The sequence below is a fragment of the Haliotis asinina genome, chromosome 1 (genome assembly GCF_037392515.1).
Source record: "Haliotis asinina isolate JCU_RB_2024 chromosome 1, JCU_Hal_asi_v2, whole genome shotgun sequence".
In the NCBI taxonomy this organism is placed as follows: domain Eukaryota; kingdom Metazoa; phylum Mollusca; class Gastropoda; order Lepetellida; family Haliotidae; genus Haliotis; species Haliotis asinina.
In genome coordinates this window covers 101,136,950-101,149,379 of record NC_090280.1, presented here as the reverse complement: position 1 = coordinate 101,149,379, position 12,430 = coordinate 101,136,950, and positions in this window count along the sequence as shown.

Here is a 12,430-nt window from a genome sequence, read left to right as displayed (position 1 = left end):
TTAAATGACTCAATAGATGGATCACATTTCGTGGATGATTTTAATATTTCTTGTCGTGGTAAAAATATGCACACTATTGAACGACAACAACGTCAAAAACTAATTGTCTACACTTCTGCAGAAAATATAAGCCACATATGGACCCAGAACTGTTTCTAAATGGCACTTCCATAAAACCGGTCAAGGAGACCGAGTTCTTGGGTATAATTTTCGACTCCCGTTTAACTTTTCTTCGATTTAATAAAAGTTGTTTCCAACTCAAAATGGGGAGGGGACCAAGCGACCCTCCGTCACCTCTGCAGATCATATTTCTGTTCAAAGCTTGATTATGGCTCCATGGTATACGGTGGAGCCAGCAAAACTTCTTGACTCTGTCCACCACCAAGGTTTAAGATATTTCAGAACCACACCTATTCACAGTCTCTACGTTGAGGCCCATGAACCATCTTTTACACAACGTAAGATTGTCTTTACAATACATTACTAAATTATTCTCTAATGAATCTATCCCTGCCAATAAATGTGTCTTCTATCCCCTTTACGAGGACTTACACAGCACAAAATCTTCTCTTGTTCCCCCTCTTGGACTGAGAATTAAACCATGTATTGCTGCTTCCGGCATTGAGCTGGAAAACATAGCTCCTTCCCGTCTTCTTTCCTCTCCTCCTTGGCAATTGGTTAGGCCACATGTTGACCAAACGTTAACAACATTTAAAAAATCAGAAACGAATGAATTACAATATAAACAAAACTATGATCACTTAAAACATAAATGTAGCAATTATAAATATATTTACAGATGGACCCAAAGACGGTGGCGCAGTGGCTTGTGCCACTGTCATTGGATCCAGGACAATATCGTGTAGATTAAAGGATAACAGCTCTATTTTTACAGCTGAAGCTAACGCCATATCAACAGCTCTTAAATATATTCAAAGACACCCTAAACGTAAACAGTATGTAATATTTTCAGATTGTCTTTCTTGCCTTCAGGCGATTAAACTTGTCTTGCAAACATCCACTTTTAATTTAAATTATTGAATGGTATAATAATCTTGCTACTGGCCAATACGACATCGTCTTCTGTTGGTTACCCAGCCACGTAGGCATATCTGGGAACAATGGCCGATCTTGCTGCCAAGGCAGCACTCAACAAATCTTTGACACCACTTCTTATTCCGTACTCTGATTACAAATCTAGCATTAGAAGTTACATCCATGCTCTGATGCAGAAGAAGTGGGACACCCAAGTAGGTATCAATAAATTACATGAAATAAAACCGTACATTGGTTACACCTACTTGGGCTGTCAGCAGAAATTTGAAGAGGTTATTTTACGACGATGTCGTATTGGCCATACAAGATATACACATAAATATTTGCTCAAAGGTGAGGATCCTCCGTTTTGTATCCCTTGTGATGAAAGAATCACAGTCACGCATATCCTGCTTGACTGTGTTGAGTATTCCATCACAAGGGATCAGTATTTTTAATTCACGAACTTTGAAGGCTCTTTTTAGCACTATTACTTCTCGTTTAATTATTTCACTTTCAAAGGAATTAGACTTGTTAATTGAACTGTGAATAGATTGTCCTCCTGAGAGGGTACGTAAGTCCCAAAACTTTTGAAGTAAATTTAAGTTTTCCAGGTTTTTAATCGTAGAATAAGTGTTCTTTTATTGTGTGGCTAGATTTGTCTAAATTGCTAACAGCTGAGGGGATGATGTAAATCCAGCTAGGGGCCATGCAGGAAGCAAATGTACAGTAAGTCCCCATGGTCCCTCGTATGGTGATCTAAATTCATTTATTAGCAATCTATAGCCCATTTTTATATTGTATTGTCCTCTATAGATAATTGTATTAGGTATAGTTACTAGGTTTACATTCTTTTCTGTGATATTCTAGTTGTTTTACTGTCCTTTATTGACAGGTTTTGTATAATACACGTGCAATCCATTTCAGTGTTTTGTTCCCGTCACGATATAGCTGCAATATTGCCGATGTGACGTTAAATATTAACTCACTCACTCACTCATCAAGCGCACGCCCAAGTCCTACTTTCGTAAAGTGGTCTAGAACAACTGCAAGCCAATTTTACAGTTTTACGCCAAGAATCTAACATTACACACAATTCTTCTTTGTTAAATACTCTTTCATTGAATCGGCATTTTGTAGACATAACAGAAAGATGAATGAAAGATGAAAGTAAACTGACGTGCAAATGAATGTACTCACCATAATATATTCATAGAGATTTGCACGGAAAATGGATCTAAGGAACGCACCTATCGGGTACACAGTGAAAAACGCAAAACTATTCGAAATTGTGATTTTGAGCTCTTGCACGTGCACTCAGCATGTAAGAGAGTATTAAAGAGAGTGTTGTTAATGCTGATAGGGTACATTTCTAAAAGCTCACGAAGAAAAGACTAACCCCAGCAAAAGGAGAGAGAGAGTGATTGGAATGTCACAGATGGGGGCGTCCAACAGCCCCGTGAGGACCTTCCGTCGCACTCGACAAACCATAATCCGACTGTTTAGACGTGTTCAGCCAGACAGCTGATCGACCCAGGAGGGGACGTCCGAGAGTCACTACACCGCGAGAGGACCGTTACCCTGGGGTTATTGATTTGCGCAACCGGATGTTGACCGTAACGTCATCAGCAGCGACAGCACTGGGTCATTGCATCATCATGGTTATCGTGAAGAGACGACTTCCCGGCACAGGTATCCTAGATTGTCGACCCTTCGGCGGGATGGCCCTAGCCTCTCTAGAATCCGTTTACAGTCGACGAGGACGGTGCGTCGCTGGCAACGTCTTGACTGGGCACGTGCTCTTCAGTGACAACAGCAGATTCTATCGGTTTCAGGCTGACGGTCGACTGAGGGTGTATCCATGATATCGGCGTTGGGCGTTGTGACCAATGGTACTGCCATTCATGGGGCAACATCAAGGACTTCTTAACCAACCTCCAAACGCCAGACCCCACACTGCCAGGACCACCACTGGCCTTCTCAAACCTGATAGCGCGAGACCCCACACTGCCAGGACCAACACAGACTTGCCCCAGCCTGAAAACAGCAGACCTAACTCTGTCAGGATCACTGTTGAGTTTCTACATCCTGATAACGGCAGACCTCACACTGTCACGATTACCATGGGCGGTCTCCTGTCTGAAAATGCCAGACCCCACACTGTCAGATTCACCACGGACTTTCTCCAGTGCCGTAATTTTGACTTTTTTGCCAAGGCTAAGTTGTTCATCCGATTTCATACTGATACAGGGTCTATGGGACCATCTCTCTAGACAACTGCGACGTCGACAACAGCTGCAAGTCATGTTCAATGCCTCGAGTAGGTTCTCCGTGGTGAATGGCCAAGAATTCAAACGAAGTCATCAGGATACAATGGTCACGGAGGCCTTACATAATATGGAGTATGATACCATTAGTTGTGACTTTCGGATGTCTGCTAATCGAGAATGAACAATTCATCTGTAGTAATGAAATGTATTATGCATTTTTCGCCGTACGTCACGCCAACACTCCTCACGTAAAATGCCGCATTTCGTTGCAAGAACTGTGGGACTTTGTGCCCCAATACACATATGAAAGTATGTCATTGTTTTGTTATTTGTTTGCTATTAAGCGAAATTTTGCTGGTGTACTTTCTTTTGAATGTCAGTTTACTATGATTACGGGCGACTTCGCTTTTACAGAAAGCAAGTATTTGCTTGACTAACTCTCGACACTGTAGCAACAAACAACAGCTGGGCCCAGTCAGCATGCAATATCCATTTTCAGACTTTGTTATATTGTATCTTAGACTGAAATTTGCAGCATATCTATGTTGGCGGCTGTCTTCAAATACCGAGCTTCACTGTCATTTCAATATGACTCTCTGACCATGACGTTACAGTGTATCTATGATGATTGTACCGCTCCTCAAACTACAACCAATAATACTACAACACAAATAGCAATATAACGACAGTTGATGACAGAATTGAAACTATTTTAAGTCCTTTGACGTTGCTTCCGTTGTTAATGGAAGAAATACCACAGGAACCTTCAGCGACTATACATGACCGAGACAAACATTACATAAAACACGTCACATATGGCACCCACCGAACCCGGGTCTTTGTGTGAATAGCGAACGCTTTAACCACCAGGCTACTCCACCCTCCACATTATGTTTGAACATGCTGGGCGGTGGGAAAGCCTAGTGGTTACAGTCCTTTTTCAAATGGGGAAATGGTTTTAGAAAGGTTCGGTTTGGTTATTGTTTTGACGCCACACTCCGCAATATGTCAGCATGGGTCTATACCAGATAGCTCCATAAAGATCCAACTACGCAATTATGATACTATGACATGTGCCAGTCAAGTCAACGTGCCTTACAACCCGATCCCGTTAGTCTTTACATATACATAAGTTTCAGTTATAAAGTATTTGGTACATTTATTACATACATACATTCTTACAGATCCTTTGCCATGGAACTAAACTATAATATAAAATTATTTTACTGTGCTGTAGAACATTTTATTAATACGAATTCTCAAAGACTAAGGCATGTTGATAAATACAGAAATGATAGAAATGAATTTCAGAAAGTTGTATTCCATAGTAGCCAGAGTATATTAGTTTTCTCATGTCGTACACTCATGTATGAGGGAAGATTGAATCAGCGGGCTATTCTGTCCATTCGAGTAGATGTTTCGAGGTTTCTAAAACCGCCATCTGTGATCAAATGAATCCACTGAGCCGTGCGTGCTGAGAGGATTACAGGCATAACGGTGTCCCTGGCCTCCACGTCAAGACCATACTTTTGTATGAATCTGAACATGTTGAAGGTGAGTGAGTACAAGCATGGTTAAGCGTTATTAGGATCACATTTTGCTGACAAAATCCACCAATGAAGACAGTTTTGATGTAGTTTTTAATGCTCACCCTTCAGAGCTTGCCCACAAATAGGAGTGACTGACAATCAAGGTAGGATTGTGTTGTGGAAGGCTGTAGGCTGTCCCGGGCAATATGCGATGGAGTATGCTCAGGTAAACCTTGTACCTTTCGGGTACTTCTAATCATATTCTTCCGTGCAGAGTTGTCCCCATATGTTGGAACTATCATAGTGCACAAGGTAGTTCTATGCTCAAACAGGTGATAAAAGGGATTAGCCCTGCAAAGAATATACCTTGGCTATGACTTATATTGATAATCATTTTTTGCTTTTCACAAGGTACTAGTGTGCGTTCAAGTGACCTTCCATTGCATGATAGATATACACCAGCATAGGTCAGTGGCGACTTGTATGGGAGTTGTGATCTCCACAATACAGATCTGGACATAACACATTTGCCTGAGAAAATTAGCAGAGAGCTTTTGCTTACATTATGTCAGTTACCACTTACAGGCATATACGTTTGAAATGTCCTCTAGGTCTTGAAGAGTTGATCTAGAGTTACTAACAATCCTTGTGTGGTCAGCTCGGGGATGGCCTGTGTAGTGTCCCCAAGGTTACTGTAAGCCATATCCAGAGCAGTTTCTATGGGTCCATTTACGTACACCGTAAAAAGCCAGGCAGAGAGAACACGTCCTTGGCCCACGCCTTGATTGGTTATACGGGCATTTACTGTTCATTAATATCTTTCATCCGAATAATAATGAAAATTTTGTATTCAATAATCAATATTCAATATATTATATAGCCTAGCTGTTCACTGCACGGTAACGTAGAAATATAAATATCCGTACATATATTAACGCCAAATCTAAAATAAACGTTTTAGGAATATTGGAACAGATAATACTATGGTTATATTTCTGGAATTTGGTAAATTGTTCATTAGTTGTTCATCTCTGTACGGAGTTGAGATCGTAGGCAGTATCTGTTTCTAGGAAATTGTTTTCAAATGAAAGGAACACGAAAGTGATCTTCGGGAAAATTCCGGGAAATTAAGTGTTAGATACTTCCGAATATGTATATAATACCGACCGATTCAGGAAGGTAACAAGTGCCTTTGGTACATCGCTGTTTTCTTTTCAGTGTTTACTCAAAAGGAAAGGAAACAGTGACACACAAACGAGAAACAGAATCAGAGTTCAAAAGGGTTCACAGGCAGGTTCAAAAGGTCAGCTGCAATGTGTCCAGCTTGATAATTAATGCAGGCCTGCCATCTTTGCTTCACCGTGGCCTCTAAACGTCCAAGAAAATCCATGTGATGATCATTCCACCTTTGAGGACAGATGTGGCAGCATTTTTACAGCATTGTTGGCTGATTCGAATGATGTCGTAAACGTCCCTCCATTTCATTCCAGAAGTATTCAGTGGATGTTAAATCAGGGGATCTTGCGGTAGGGCAACGAATTAACATGGCTCTGATTTAGATACTGTTGTACAACTTCGTTCTCTTGCTTTGCAACACTGAACGGTCCTTGAGAGCCATCTTGTTTCAAAAACTGTAAAGCGGCTATGAAGTTCAACTTCAACATTCAAGTTCCACTTAATCATAGTAATTGCTGTAGCAGCTAATCCTCAAGATCCAAACCCTCCTAGACGATTTAATGTCTTAACACAACCCCTCTACCCAGGATCACGAGAACATGGCCATTATGGCGGTTGCTGGATTGTCTGGTCCATTAGTTACAGGTCGCCGTCATACGCTAGAGTGTTGTGGAGTGCATTGTTTAACAAATAATACACATACATACAAACAAACAAACAAACAAACAGGTATCTGTTTCATTCTGCTGTCCTTGAAATGGAGTCCTCCCACTTATGTAATGTAGATCGTTATACTTCCTCTTAAATGAAGCATTTTTGCATCATTAACCTTGCAACGTGGTTTAAAGCACACAGTAGCAGTCAGCATTTCAGAACATGTATAGAGTTAGAGTTAACTTGTCATTTTAGCAATGTGAATTTTGAAGCATTCATGCAATTTGCAGTTAACAGTTTTGTGCTTACGCAAGACTGGATCTAATATTCAAACCTAATATTCAAACCTAATATTCAAATCTAGGCCATCAAGGAAAACATATTGAATTGAGCAACATTGAGCAAGTTGTAAATTACGTTTCTCGTTTCAGTGGAATATAAGTCATATTCATGTTAAGAAACAGACATAATTTCTGATGTGTTAAAGGTATACTGTTCTACACTTGTAATCCAAGGCCTGGTTCCTGAAAGCGATCGTAGCTCTAAGATGATCGTCACTCCCATTCTGTAACATAGGTTTACCTTAATCACTGTACACACCTTGACACGTGCTTTCATATATATGTTGTACTATCACTGGTTTCATAAACACTCTATACATCCACTGCATGAACATTCCCATTAATCTCATTGAACTCTGTATATCACAGCACATCACTTAATCCCTTGATCTCTGTTCATCTCAGTCTGTAATACTCACTGGCTTCCTGTACATACTAAATATTTTGCCCGTTATCACATTATTATCATTCACCTAATGTGGGCAGGAAATAGTCCAGAACCGCCGTGTTGTAAGTATTAAAGTTTTAAATCCAAACCATTCGTTGTCATATTATAGCTAGCCACTTTTTATTTCTACATCATATGGAACTTGAATCGAGTAGGTCTTGTATAACTGTAAGTCAAAGATGTTTAAAGTGTTTTCGGTATCAGTGGACGTACACAACACAAAGAATTCATTACCATAGCTCCCAACTTGTTCGATACGATTTGGCTTGTCGCATACGTCTACTGTCCGTTCTCTCCGAGATGTAAAGTTGTAGGCTGTGATGCCACCCCTTTTGTTGGCCCTAATAAATATGTCATTCACAACACAAATACATATCAGCCTGTTTTTTTCAGGCACTGTGATTTTGTCCAGGGCAGTCAACACACTTCCATTGTAAGTTGCAAGCGCAAAAGTATAATATCTCTTACCATCTATAAAATGTGCTCCTTCACTCCAAATCAGCATCTTTTTATTCTGATTTCCCGTGTACAAACGATTGTCAAACGCAATGTTTGCTGCCATCAACAACGACTTATTACCTGAATTGATTAGTACAACAAGGCTGTTTACGTTATCTATCTTATCGAAGCAATAAATATTTTTGGAACTTTTGTCGTAAAGAATTAGACGGTATAGGCTTTCAGGTACTTGTACTGTCTGTTCGTGATCTTCATTCAGGCACATTCGGTCAAGGAAATTCACAGCTTCTTCATCACGATCCATCTCAAGCCAAAGATTCAAAACAATGCAGCCCTCCGAATCCAGACTCCAATCCTCAAGCTCTCGTGTATGGTTGACCAAATGTTTAAATGTTTTATCGTTGTAATCCAAGTACTCGAGTTCCCGTTTTTTACGCATATCTGCAACAAGGACAACATTGTCCCTTACCGCATTGTCAGGGAACACACAGGAGCAGTTCATGGGCACTTCAGCTGTATTAAAATCTCCAACTGAGGAAGGTTCTGAATGAAGAGAACTACTTCCCTGTGAACAATGAAGAATCGAGCCAATTTCAAAACATTGCCAAACGTAATCAGCTTTCCGTGCTTCACTTGAAAGGATAAGCGTTCCATCCGAAGAAGGGCTCCTTCTCCATGTTTGAATCCCTGATGTATGACACATCACAGTAAAGTGGAAACACAAAGTCAGTACACTTGCCATGGTCTGTAAATACTGAAGAGGAACTTGAATCCATAAATCTTTTACTGGATGCTTGCTTGTAAAAGACTGTCCGAACATACCTGTCTACTGGTAACCTCTAAGCATTAATATTTCATTTTCTTTGAATGAAATAGGAGTATCAACATGCATTTATCTGTGTATGTGGATAGCCTTTCCTTTGACATTTTTCTGATGTGAATAGTTAATATGACGCATTAGTTTTTTGTTACCTACGGAAACGTAGTAGGGCCACAGTGGAATATTTTTCGTCTCAATATCTCCTACGTTGTGTATAGTATCTTCTGTTTGACTTTTTCAATCACTATTAGAGTTTACCGACATGTGTTCAATCACCATTAGTGTCTACAACCTTGTGCCCCAAGTGCCAAACCCTAATCCTCTTAATCTTAATTGGACTTAATCCCTTATTTTCCAAACGTTGGCACAGTGGGGGCACACCGTCCTAGACTGTGCGTGCAAACAAAGCACAACCCCACACTAATGATAACATCCACATACGCATGTCAGCACTCGTAATTGCGACATTAAGCATCACTCAGTACCTCGATTTGAAATGTGCATACCTCCTAGCTATTACCAGCCTTAAAGAAGACGTGAAATGTAATATTTAAAAATGGAGAAGTTATTGTCAAATCCGAATTTAGCTGCTAGACTTAATTCATCCACATAACTGCAGAATTCTCATCAGTTTCCAATTTCCAATTATATGTCAACCCAGCTAAATATTGGACAAAAGCTTAATCGTATGTGGTAGAAATTCATTGCACTGAATTAAATTTTGGCTGTAGTGGTGTTTCTCTAATGTGATTTTTTATACCTTGAGTTTGTTGACTCACGAAAAAATTATATTCTTGGTTCTACCAAGTATGGGTATTTCCTGGGGAAGTTCATTCTTCTAGAAGGGTTTTAGATTAAATTAAGGATTGTAGTTATGAGCGATTAAACACATACATAAATTAGAAGTATATGAAACTGTCTGTTGTATCAATAGACAGGAATACGACTTTTAAATATTTATCATGTATTCTGCGGGGATGCCCTTCCTATGTAAAATGATATATGTTTATATTTGATATCACCATTACTAGTCAATAACAATGAAGAATTCCTCAGTTGATAACAGCAACAAAAGGTCAGTCATGATAACTGTGAAGAAGATATACTTAGAACAGGTTATAGTTTCAGAAATAGTTCGCTCTAGATGACAATGCCATTAATATGGTATCTTTATATGAATATTAATGTTAATTGCTCACTAATATCACTAAATATTACTATAGAGGGCTACCGAGGTTCGTTGAAAGATAGGTTTAGAAGATTTAATTTCGTTAACTGAGCTGGTGTTAAATTCTTAGGTCTCCAAAGTGAAACGCATATGCTTACTTTCAAACCTAAACAAATGATGATATTTCATTTACTTTCTTCTATACAATGGGTAACAGTCACATATAATCTTCAGCATCTACAAGTGATACATAAAATATCTGAAACTTTGCCTACCTAAGTATGTTCACTGGGCACGGTCGACTGCTGGTCACCAGCCGTTTGCCTATACATATTAGTGCTTGATCACCATACATAAGGTGTTGGAGATGTGGTACACATAAGGAAGATAATCTTGTGGATATCTTTGTTATGAGGAACGTATGGTTTAGTTTCATTTCTATTTAGGATATCTAGAGTGGAAGCCATGTGCGTTATTTTCTTGAGACTGTCCTTTATTTCGAAATGTTCCAGTTTCCTAAATGCACAAACGTGTTTCTCTTCTACAAATTGTCACATTGCCTTATATATATATAGGTGAACATCATTATTTCAATAGTTTCTGTACCATACTCCAGACCTTATAATCAATATTTGGCTTTCGTGAATTAATTTCAAAAACAATTTCAGTGAAACCTGTTTAAACAAACAAGACTTGGCATGTGAAATTCTTAGTAAATATGTTATGGACTTTGACATGTCGACAGAAATACTGTTCTGCCCTCTTCAAGACCAGTCTATGCATTGTGCACTCAATGTTGGAACATGGTTTAATGTTTTTATCTCTCAGTGCATAATGTAGGAAACTGGCCTTAGTTGAATCCCACATTGGAGAACTTATTAAAGAAATACAGTGGACCTTGAACTCTTGTGACTATTCCAAGAAATTGATATGTTCATTGTCGCATACGATACTTCGAACCCTATTTCGAATGCAAGAAGGCTGAGCTGAGTCCTTCTCTCAATGTTCGTCAGCAGGTTGATACGTATCAAACTTAAGGCACTGATAATACTGAAAAACTCTGCGGATAACAACTTCTATTATTCCCCGAGTGCGACGTGTCGATACAGTGTACCGCTGTCAAGCGGAAACAGACTCACACTAGTGGAATCTGTTTGTGATCTTACACTGCATGCAAGGCCATCCGAGTGGCTGGAGTGTTCGGTCGTCACGCCGAATGGCTGGGTTCGATTCCCCGTATGGGCACAATGTGTGAAGTCCATTTCTGGTGTCCAACACCATCGATGGATTATTTCAAAATGCAGCTCGCTCACCCAATTACTTCCGCCTTCATGGTTGTCTAAAGGGACACATTTTCTCAAACACTATTTATAGGGGAAGGGTGCATAGAATATTCAATTTCATTCGCATGTGATTTAGTCAATATTAATGTTTGGAAACATGCACTCCTCTTTTTCATATCAAAAGTAAAACTCTTTAAGTAAGTGTTATGACATTATGAAGCATTTGTTTTCAAAGGTCCGAGTAACCTTCCTTATATTATGACGTAATTGGTGTATATTGATTTACAGTGAAGAAGTATATACTTAAAATACGAAAGATCTATGACAGATATATCTGTTTTAATTTTCGCATTTCTGGCATTGATGTTTTTTCCATATACATTCTGTAACTCATGACAATATGAGTACGTGTTACATGGGTTTAACGCTGTAATCAGTTCATCTACATATCACATACTTGTGCCGTTTTCCCAGTACGGCGTTGGATCACATCTGGCGTATTGCGTTACTTCAGATGCTTGGCATCAGTGACAAATACCATGCACTTCCAAAATGTATGAGGAATTCAGGAACTCATGTAAGTGAAGCTGAGTTTGAATAATTCCTCGCCTAGACGGAACATAATCAGCAAAAGTGTAACGTGAGCTCATAAACTCCCCGCAATGTGGCGACAATACTGACTCGGCGTTCGTGTGTTTGCATTTTTCAAAACGTCTTAAGCGAACGTAAGGCGATCGACAACGTTTCCGAGAGATCATTGGTGATACCTGTGATCACTAATATACGTTTTGTTACATATATTTCTACGAGCGAATGTGATCGATATTTAGACTTCAGAACATCCACAAAATAATTGAGTGAATGATGATTCCTTTCATATGACTGAAAAAAGACAATGTTTACGGTGCAGTTTTCAATACTTTTGCCCTAATGACAATATAAGGATGATATCACAGAAGAGGGAATTTCCCACAGAATTCAAAGCTGCAAAGTGTATACATGTCCGTTGTTAGATATTTGAATATTATTTCGATGGCAAAATGAGGACTGAGGAGTGAGTGAGTGCTCTCTTACGTCACGTCTCGCAATATCACGGGCAAAACAGCAGAAATCGGTTTCGCATCTATTCATGTGGGGAATCGAAACAGGGTGTTCGGCGTGACGAACAATATAATGTATGTTTATCTTATCTTACACACAAAAATGTCGTTTTCTGATTGATTAAGCACTCTTCTATATTTTCAGTG